This window comes from Littorina saxatilis, linkage group LG8 (genome assembly GCF_037325665.1).
Source record: "Littorina saxatilis isolate snail1 linkage group LG8, US_GU_Lsax_2.0, whole genome shotgun sequence".
In the NCBI taxonomy this organism is placed as follows: domain Eukaryota; kingdom Metazoa; phylum Mollusca; class Gastropoda; order Littorinimorpha; family Littorinidae; genus Littorina; species Littorina saxatilis.
The window spans coordinates 73014892-73024897 of NC_090252.1; positions in this window are offsets into that span (position 1 = coordinate 73014892).

The following is a 10006-nucleotide window of genomic DNA, read 5'->3' on the forward strand; positions in this document are numbered from 1 at the left end:
CAACAACTGCCCGGCACCTTCTGGGCATGGACTGGATCAGATGCCGGATATCTTGCTGTGGGATGGTGTCCCACTCCTCCTGAAGTGCCTGCAATAGATCGCGGTGATTTGCCGGCGCTTCTTCTCGCCTGCGCACACGTCTGTCCAATTCATCCCAGAGGTGTTCTATCGGGTTCATGTCTGGCGACATGGATGGCCAGGGAAGCACCTGGACATGGTGGTCGGTGAGGAACTGGGTGGTGAGTCGTGCTGTGTGCGGGCGAGCGTTGTCCTGCTGGAATATGGCATCCTGGTCAGCCAGAAGAGGAAGGGCGTGTGGGCGCAGAATTTCCTCCACGTATCGCTGGGCAGTTATGCGCCCTTGGACGTGCACCAGGGTGCTCCTTCCAGCGGTATTGATCGCCCCCCACACCATGACGCCTCCACCACCATGAACGGGTGCCTCATCCACACAGTTGGGCGCGTAACGTTCGTTTACTCTCCGGTAGACCCTCCTCCGACCATCATGTCGCTGGAGCAGGAAGTAGGACTCGTCGCTGAACCACACGTGTCTCCAGTGATTCCGGACGGTCCAGCGAAGGTGCTGGTTGCCCCACTGCACTCGGTTCTGGCGATGGCGGCGGGTGAGGACAGCTCCTCTGTGAGGTCTGCGAGCTCTCAAACCAGCTTCATGCAGGCGGTTCCGCACGGTCTGGTCCGATAATCGGTGTGGCCCGGGGAGAGCCTGGACAGAAGATGAGGCCGACAGGAAACGATTCCGGAGGTGGCGGAGCCGTATGAAGCGGTCGTGAGCAGCAGTTGTCGCCCTTGGTCTTCCCGCTCGTGGCAAGTCAGCAACGGAGCCAGTGGCTTGAAACCTGACCCACAGTCTACTGATGGTGCTCTGGGACACGTGGAAGTGCCTGGCGATTGCACTTTGACTTTGGCCTGCTTGTAAACGACCCAATGCAATTTGGCGGTCTTCTCTGCTCAATCGGGCCATCTTTCGTCGCTGAATTGTCGTCTGATTTCTTTGTGGCGAACAATCCGCTTTTATGGGTTTTGGAAGACATGGTGAGAGCTCAATATTCCCCGAGTTTCACGAGATTACACTGAAGCATGACGAGTGGTCATGCCAAATGAGCAATTTTGACATTGTAGCCACTGATAACGCATGCGTCACGTGCAGAGCTCACTTGTGGCAATGGACGAAAGGTCGACGACCAGATAAACATTTTCTGCAGTTTGGTGGATATCCTTGTAGCCAAATAACTAAATTAACCAAATATTACAAGCTATGCGTTTCTTTTTTTGAACAGTATAGTTACATCGTTAACCGGCAGAAAACCGTAAAATTGTAGGTAGGAACAGATCGAGTATGTTATTTACTCAGAAAACTAACATCTATTCTTATGTTCGGCGTTGCAGATATGACTGTCAGTGCGTGCACTTTTTTATAACTCTTACCCTGATGTCTAACTTTGCCTCGCGTTGTGTTTTATGCCCTAGTGCCTGTACGTCTAAATCTGTCTGCTGCTTACTACCCTCTTTTACCTCAAATAGCCGGCTTGGCTTGCCTCTAAAAAAAATAGATTCACGAGAAGAAAATGACGACTTCTACACAACATGAACTATCACTCAGACGAATAAATGGAGCCCATTCCTCAATCCTGTGGTTATTTTTCTACGAAACTGTTTATAAAACACATAACTAGAAAAGCGGGTAATTTAATACAAACAAATACATGGCATACAATGTTATCAAAGTTACAATCTGATACAAAATCCCGGGTCGCCTTTTTATTAGTCAATTATCAAAAGCGAAACACAGTACAAAATAATGAAGTCACCTATTCTCCCATCCCCAGATAATCCTATTCTAAAGCGAGACTCTGCATGGCGAACTAGCTACTTTTTGTCCAATACAGGATCTTTTAATGACTGACTGACTAACTAAGGAACAACTTCTAACACCTATTTGAATTCTTGGGCCTTTTCGTGGAAGAACAGTTCTTCCTTAATGGAAATGGTTTAAGGATGGTCTATTACCTCTACTTTCTCTAATTTGACTTCGGTAAGAACCAGACGGCGAAACCCCGCTCGTTACCGAAGTGATTTGTTCCTAACACCTACATTATGTTTTTCCCCTTTTTGAAGTACCATACGCAAAACAGACGGGACACCCGAAGGAGCTTATCTGAGTTTGCGCAGGTCATCTAATGTTTAATTCCCCACCTAACTAGCTAATTTTATGACCGTTCAGTCAAGTGTCACCAGATACTCGAACAGTCCGGGTGTTTATTTTCTAACTAGCAACGGTGTTTTCTCATATCTATCTTTTAAACCTCTACGGACGTTTAAGGCAAACGAACCTGCAGCATGCAAGGTTATCCTTTAAAACTGTCTACTCCTATTTTGACCTACCTTTGGAAAATGAACACGACGCTCTAATTTCTGTTAATGCTATGTTTGTTCTACGCTATGCCATCGAAAAATGCAAGGTCTCCTCTTCTTGTCCCTATTCTAAATCTTGATCCAGTCTACCTTGTTTCTTCTCTCTCCCTATTCTAATCCCTAATCTAGCGTCCTCAGTCTATGTCCTTATTCTAACCCATTCTATTCTATCTTAAAACCTCTTCTAATGCAATGCGTGTCTGAACTTCATTCTCCACTGTCGTGATACCAATCTGCATGGCAACGTAAACAAACACACGGAACCAGAGGCAGATTGGCTGACCGAAAAAGAACATTAACCGCACTACTTTCAAAACATTACGCGGACAATATAGTCCGCCCTTTTTCCTTTATCTTTACACTTGCTGATCACAACAAGAGCTCTTTTAATAACTGTTCGCTATATTTAAGCAACCTACAACAATATCTTCATCAAAGAAACCTTGTCTCCCCTCTACTTTATGAATTCTGTTTCTCCAAGTTAGCTGACTGATCGACAAGCGGTCGACGTTATTGCCATGGCGACGAGTCGCTATGTCTATCGCGTTGTCCGACAAAGTTGACAACTATCTTCGTTGACAACTTTTTTTTTAATGACTTGAAAACGTATTTCAAACAACGTTCATCCACATGTCTACCGTTTATCCAATCAACTGACACCTTTTCCCAATGTTTATGAATCTTTACTGAAAGACAACATCGGGACCGTCCAAAATGGCCGACCGAGACGGAAACCGAAAGTGATATTACCTCGCTTGCATCGTCTATCGATCTCGTTCTACCTTGGTTTCCAAACCAATTATACTTCGTTTTAAAGGTTGGGGCCAGCGATAGCATGACAGAGGGAACTCTGTATGCCATGGCAGTCCCGAACCCTTAATCATTTATTTTATCTAATGCTAGTTTTTTCAACTACGGCTCCTCCGCCACAATAATAACGTCGACAATTGAAATTTGAAAAAAATTCGCTCTGTTTAGGACATTCGATTTGATGGTTCATTTTCCAAATGTGTGTGTGTGTGTGTGTGTGTGTGTGTGTGTGTGTGTGTGTGTGTGTGTGTGTGTGTGTGTGTGGGTGCGTGTATGTGTGTGTGTGTGTGTGTGTGCGTGCGTGCGTGGTCCAATGTGTGTGTGTGTGTGTGTGTGTGTGTGTGTGTGTGTGTGTGTGTGTGTGTGTGTGTGGGTGCGTGTATGTGTGTGTGTGTGTGTGTGTGCGTGCGTGCGTGGTCCAATGTGTGTGTGTTGGTGTATGTGTCTTTTCTTTCTTTCTTCTCTTTTTTATACTTGCATGTCACCAGTAAAAGGCATCTAAAAAAAAATTCAGATTTGCTTGTATCATTCTGTCTCTGTTGATTTTAGTAAGCTCATTTATTTTTGTTCTACTACCAGGTAGACTACGAACACTGCCCCCACCACCTCCCGCCCCTCATAACGTGAGACGTCCGGCAGGTGGCGCTGTGATGTTACATGCAGCACAGGATGACAGGGAATCCTTTGTCAGTGTACTGGGTCATGACTATGTGGAGATTCCTGATGACACCGATACTGGTATAAACATGAACTCATATGATTTATTGATTGTTTACATGTAAATGTATTTGTTGTAATGAATTAGGATTTTGCTTTCTTTCTTTCTTTCTTTCTTTTATTCTTTCTTTCTGTATAAATTTATTATGTTCAGTCTGTTAATTAATTAGTTATCCTTTAATTTGGTTATTCATTAATCATTTGATTTGTGTACATTTGTGTACATTATTCATTGGCTTAATTTTCTCTAGTGACGATATAAATGCATTTGCTTGTGATAATTTATTGAACTATTTACATTAACCGTTTATTGAGTCACTTGAGAAAAAGTGACTCTATGTAATCGGTCAGTGTTAGTCTGTCCGGCCGGCCGCCGGCCGTCCGTAGACACCACCTTAACGTTGGACTTTTCTCGGAAACTATCAAAGCGATCGGGCTCATATTTTGTTTAGTCGTGACCTCCAATGACCTCTACACTTTAACGATGGTTTCGTTGACCTTTGACCTTTTTCAAGGTCACAGGTCAGCGTCAAAGGAAAAATTAGACATTTTATATCTTTGACAAAGTTCATCGGATGTGATTGAAACTTTGTAGGATTATTCTTTACATCAAAGTATTTACATCTGTAGCCTTTTACGAACGTTATCAGAAAAACAAGGGAGATAACTAGCCTTTTCTGTTCGGCAACACACAACTTAACGTTGGGCTTTTCTCGGAAACTATAAAAGTGACCGGGCTCAAATTTTATGTGAACGTGACTCATTGTGTTGTGAATAGCAATTTCTTCCTGTCCATCTGATGCCTCATATAATATTCAGAACTGCGAAAGTGACTCGATCGAGCGTTTGCTCTTCTTGTTTATTATTGAATTTGATATTCATTAAATGATTGATCATTTTCGTATTTTTCTTTTTTTTAAATAAGTCAATCGTGTGCTTTTTTAATTACAGAGTGTATGTTCATAGAGTTTAGCAAGCACCAGATGTTAAATACTTTAAGTTTAGTAACAGAAAACCCAATCAATCAATCAATCAATCAATTATTAATTACGTAATGCTGTCATTATTTAAAAGAGCTGAGCAATAAACAATTCTGGACCACAGTATTTCACGTTCATCGTTATCACTGAAAATAAGATGCCAACGCACATATCGTCAGCGATAATGGCTGCTGAAATCCTCGTTAACGCGTGAGTATACGGGGTTTTGTTGTAGGTAAATCAAACAGCACCCTGGCATCTGTGTCAGACAGCAGCATGTCAGATGACTGCCTGCATCACATCGCCTGTCCTTCGTCTGACAGCTCCCTGCCTGAAGACTACCTGCACCCCGTTGCCTCAACCCTGGAAGCTTTGACCACTGCGACGAACAGAGAAGAGGGCTACAACTCATCGTCTTCTTCCGAGCCTGTGATGTACGCAAAAGAGCGAATCACGTTCAAGAAAAAGACGAGAAAAAACGTCAAACCTGTAACCGTTGAGCCTCCCAATGACAAAACTGGGAAAGTGCAGTTATAATTATGCACAAGTACTTCGCACTGGACAATCTTTATATTGGGCTTATAATACTTGTCTTTCCATGTAGATCATTTAAACCATCCTGTGATGTATCCGGACTATTGTAAGGGATAACAATCTTCTACTTGAATCCATACGTGAACTTGAAAAGCCAAACTATTTTCTTGACGAACACCAACTCAGCCAAAAGAGCACATACTCAAACCCACAACAGCAACAAAACAGACAAGATGTTGCTTTTGGTATGTGTTTTGTGGAAGAATGCTATTATCCCTTGCAATAGTCTGAACATATCGCTGGTCGATTCTAAAGGCTTAGAAAGGAGTACGGATATTTTCTAAATTGATTCAGACTGTAATGGCTTATCCCTGTCTGAAAGTGCTGTATATATTTGTTTGGTGAAACACATTATGAAAGAAAAAATGGTCGTGTAAGCTTTTTAAAACACTATAGTTTTTTCTCGTAGTTTGTACAAAGCTGTTTTACGTTATGTCCTATACTTAGGGATTGAACTTCAGTTTTGTAGTTCAAACAATTTTGTTGATGAATTGTTCATTGATTAATAATAGATGTTTAATATTATGGACAATTTGTCATTTTTCAACAAGTTTGGCGGATGTACATAGCCAAGACAATTTGTCACAGTTTTGTAAATGCATGAGTATATATATGTATGAATGTTAATATCTTATTTTTGCATTTGTAAATGTCAATTCATTGGTTATGTCATATGAGTACGCTAGAATTTGAGTTGATGGATCATGTAAGCGCTTAGAACTGTACCCACGGAATACGCGCTATATAAGCTTCATATTGATTGATTGATTGATGTAATGCTGAGAAGAGTAGTATTAGCTTTATAGAGTGTATTATCGTGACATACACATGGAAGATATATATTGTTGCAAAGCAAATTGAGTTGCTGTTCTGATAGGAAGAGGGCAGGACGTTCAGACAATCTACTTTCAAGTGTTATAGTTGCGTTCTATGGAATCTACTTTTGGTGGAAGTGGTCTTCAATAGCCCAGTGTCTGTTAGTAAGTGAGGTTGGGTGCAGACTAGTTTACTCATCTCGGAAGGAGACATGCTGCATGCATTGTAGACTGCGAATGGTTTACTGCGATGTGAGACAAATCGAGGTATTTGCCAGTGAAACTTGATTCTGCTATGTACTTGTTCATGAAAATTATTGACTTTTGTATCTAGCTTGTATTGAATGAGTGATTTGGATACCTTATTATGATTGTGAGATGGCTACTTACCATCCTAAATGCTTCATTGCCTATGTTACAATTTTTAATCGTTTTGTTGGAGAAAAAACAACTAATTTAAGTGTGTATAGTTATTGTTTTTAACCGGGGAGGGGGTTAGTTGTAATAGAGTGCACGCACACGCCCAGTGCGATTCCTAGGACCTGTGCCACGTGGTATATCCTTGTATCCGTGAGCACGTGAATGTACATAAAAACATAAATAAAAATTAGCGATAGCCATTTAAACCTGCACATATTTTAATTGTAACTCTTTCATGTTTTGTATGTTGCATTAACTGATATGAGACAAGACACAGCTATTCTCTTCCAGGGCTGTGTTTGTGTCAGCTCTTTTTCCCCTACCATTGTTTTATTTTGTATTTGTGTACAAGCTGATGCACTCTGACTCAATTTTGTTTCATATGCAGATGTCTGCCAAACTTAACTGACCAATATCGATGTCGAGTTAATCAATCTATAAGAAACATCGACTTGTACATGTGTTTATGACTGCAATTTTAACGAAAACAAGCTTTTGAGGTTGAGGTTGAGGTTGTTGTTGTTCTTCTTCTTCTTGGTGTTGGTATTGTTGTCGTTGATATTGTTGTTTTTGCTTTTGTTGTTCTTGTTATCACAAAATCTGTAACGACAGGATTTTTTTCTGTTAAAAGTATGTCGCGTTTGTGTGTGGTTAACTATAGGGTGTCCCATGGTTTCAACCGGAATGTTGTTTTGATGTACTGTGAATGAACGTTCACTGGCTTGCAAGGCAGCTGGTCACAGTTGCGTTATATATATATATATATATAAAACATCAGAAATTGTGAAAGAAACAATTGAAAGTCAGCAGAGACTTTCTTCGAGATTTGTTAAAATCTCTTAGCAGAGATAGAGAGAGAATTAAGTATCCCTTCACAGACAGCCTATTGGGAGCATCAGACCCTCCTCAAGGGGGACCAAGATTTACAGAGCAAAGTCCCTTTGTGGGGGACGTATCGCAAGGTAATCTAGTCCTGAGGAGGACCATTGTATTTGTACCTAGACCAGACACGTGTTTCGACACTATTGTGTCTCATCAGTGGTCAGGTGGTACTGATGGCGAGAGTTGTCAACCCATGGTATCCAACTAAGAAGCAAACCATTCTCTGAATGGTAGCTTCTGTTGGCATGGGAGACTACCCTCATCTGACAACCCCAAGAGGATATCTGTGAAGGGAAACACTTTGATTTAAGGCCAAAGTGTAAAATTGATATTTATTAAGAAAGAATTTAGAAATTTAGACAAGTTTTAACCAAGAAATTAGGTTAAAACAAGTGAAATTTGAAAAAGCCTAAAGGGAGGTAACTCTGTACCAGCCTGCAGATCCAGAAATGGATACGCGAACAAGTTAGATCTAATTTTGAAAAGGTTAAACAGGAAAAGCGGTCAACTTTTCACTGCTGTTCAACACAGGACTTGGTAAAGAAGAAGTTTTCTGCTTTATTCAATTGGATCGCTTTAAAGGCGATGCAACTTTCACGGTGACCACATTATAAAACATCAGAAATTGTGAAAGAAACAATTGAAAGTCAGCAGAGACTTTCTTCGAGATTTGTTAAAATCTCTTAGCAGAGATAGAGAGAGAATTAAGTATCCCTTCACAGACAGCCTATTGGGAGCATCAGACCCTCCTCAAGGGGGACCAAGATTTACAGAGCAAAGTCCCTTTGTGGGGGACGTATCGCAAGGTAATCTAGTCCTGAGGAGGACCATTGTATTTGTACCTAGACCAGACACGTGTTTCGACACTATTGTGTCTCATCAGTGGTCAGGTGGTACTGATGGCGAGAGTTGTCAACCCATGGTATCCAACTAAGAAGCAAACCATTCTCTGAATGGTAGCTTCTGTTGGCATGGGAGACTACCCTCATCTGACAACCCCAAGAGGATATCTGTGAAGGGAAACACTTTGATTTAAGGCCAAAGTGTAAAATTGATATTTATTAAGAAAGAATTTAGAAATTTAGACAAGTTTTAACCAAGAAATTAGGTTAAAACAAGTGAAATTTGAAAAAGCCTAAAGGGAGGTAACTCTGTACCAGCCTGCAGATCCAGAAATGGATACGCGAACAAGTTAGATCTAATTTTGAAAAGGTTAAACAGGAAAAGCGGTCAACTTTTCACTGCTGTTCAACACAGGACTTGGTAAAGAAGAAGTTTTCTGCTTTATTCAATTGGATCGCTTTAAAGGCGATGCAACTTTCACGGTGACCACATTATAAAACATCAGAAATTGTGAAAGAAACAATTGAAAGTCAGCAGAGACTTTCTTCGAGATTTGTTAAAATCTCTTAGCAGAGATAGAGATATATATATATATATATATATATATGTGAAGAAAAGCGTAGGGTACATACATTTTTTCGTATTTCTTTTGTTTCTTCTGTAAATGCCTTAATAGTGTACACGATGGAATACAGTACATATAGCCCCTGCGCTGAGTTGAGAAAGTAGGTCATCTTAACGTGCACACTTTAGTACAGCCAGATTGGAGTTTTCCTCTATTCCTTAGTACAACTTTAGTACCAGGCGAGTTAATTACTCGTTTTCACATCTATTGCTGGGGTAAACTTTGCAAGCCAAGACATCTGACTGGCCACAGATGGGCCTTTGTTCTAGTTCCCCCTCTCGCCAAAACATCCGGCCAAGACGGCGACTAATTGGCTGGACTTTGCCCTCCTTGTAGCTGAACAATGTGTGAAGTGACTCGAGTTTGAGATTTTAGGATTTCCTTTGCTCTACCTTTTCTGAAAGTATTTTAATCACATCGTTTTTGGATGGTGAATATAATGTCCCTTTTAGTTTTAGGATCGACTTTGATAATGATTGAGAAATGAAAATACCCAGTGTTGAGTTTTACAGTCAGTGTTATGAAGCTTGAGTTAGGAAGTGGTTTTCACCCTCCCTTTCTATTTGTTCTTCTTTTTTATGTTGTTTTTCTTGTGTTTATCGTTTTCTTCTTCTACACACACACACACACACACACACACACACACACACACACACACACACACACACACACACACACACACACCTTCACACATTTTTTGTTTTTTCCCTGCTGACCAGCCTCTACGTGTTGCGAGAAGAATTTAAAATGGTGATTGCGGAAGTAAGGAATGACTTTTTAAACTGTTTTGTGTGTGCCAAAGGGACCTTATAACGTTTACCTGAAGGGAGAATTTCAAATCAAGGGTTGAGAGGATGGATCGGATCACAGACAATTTTGACAGCTTT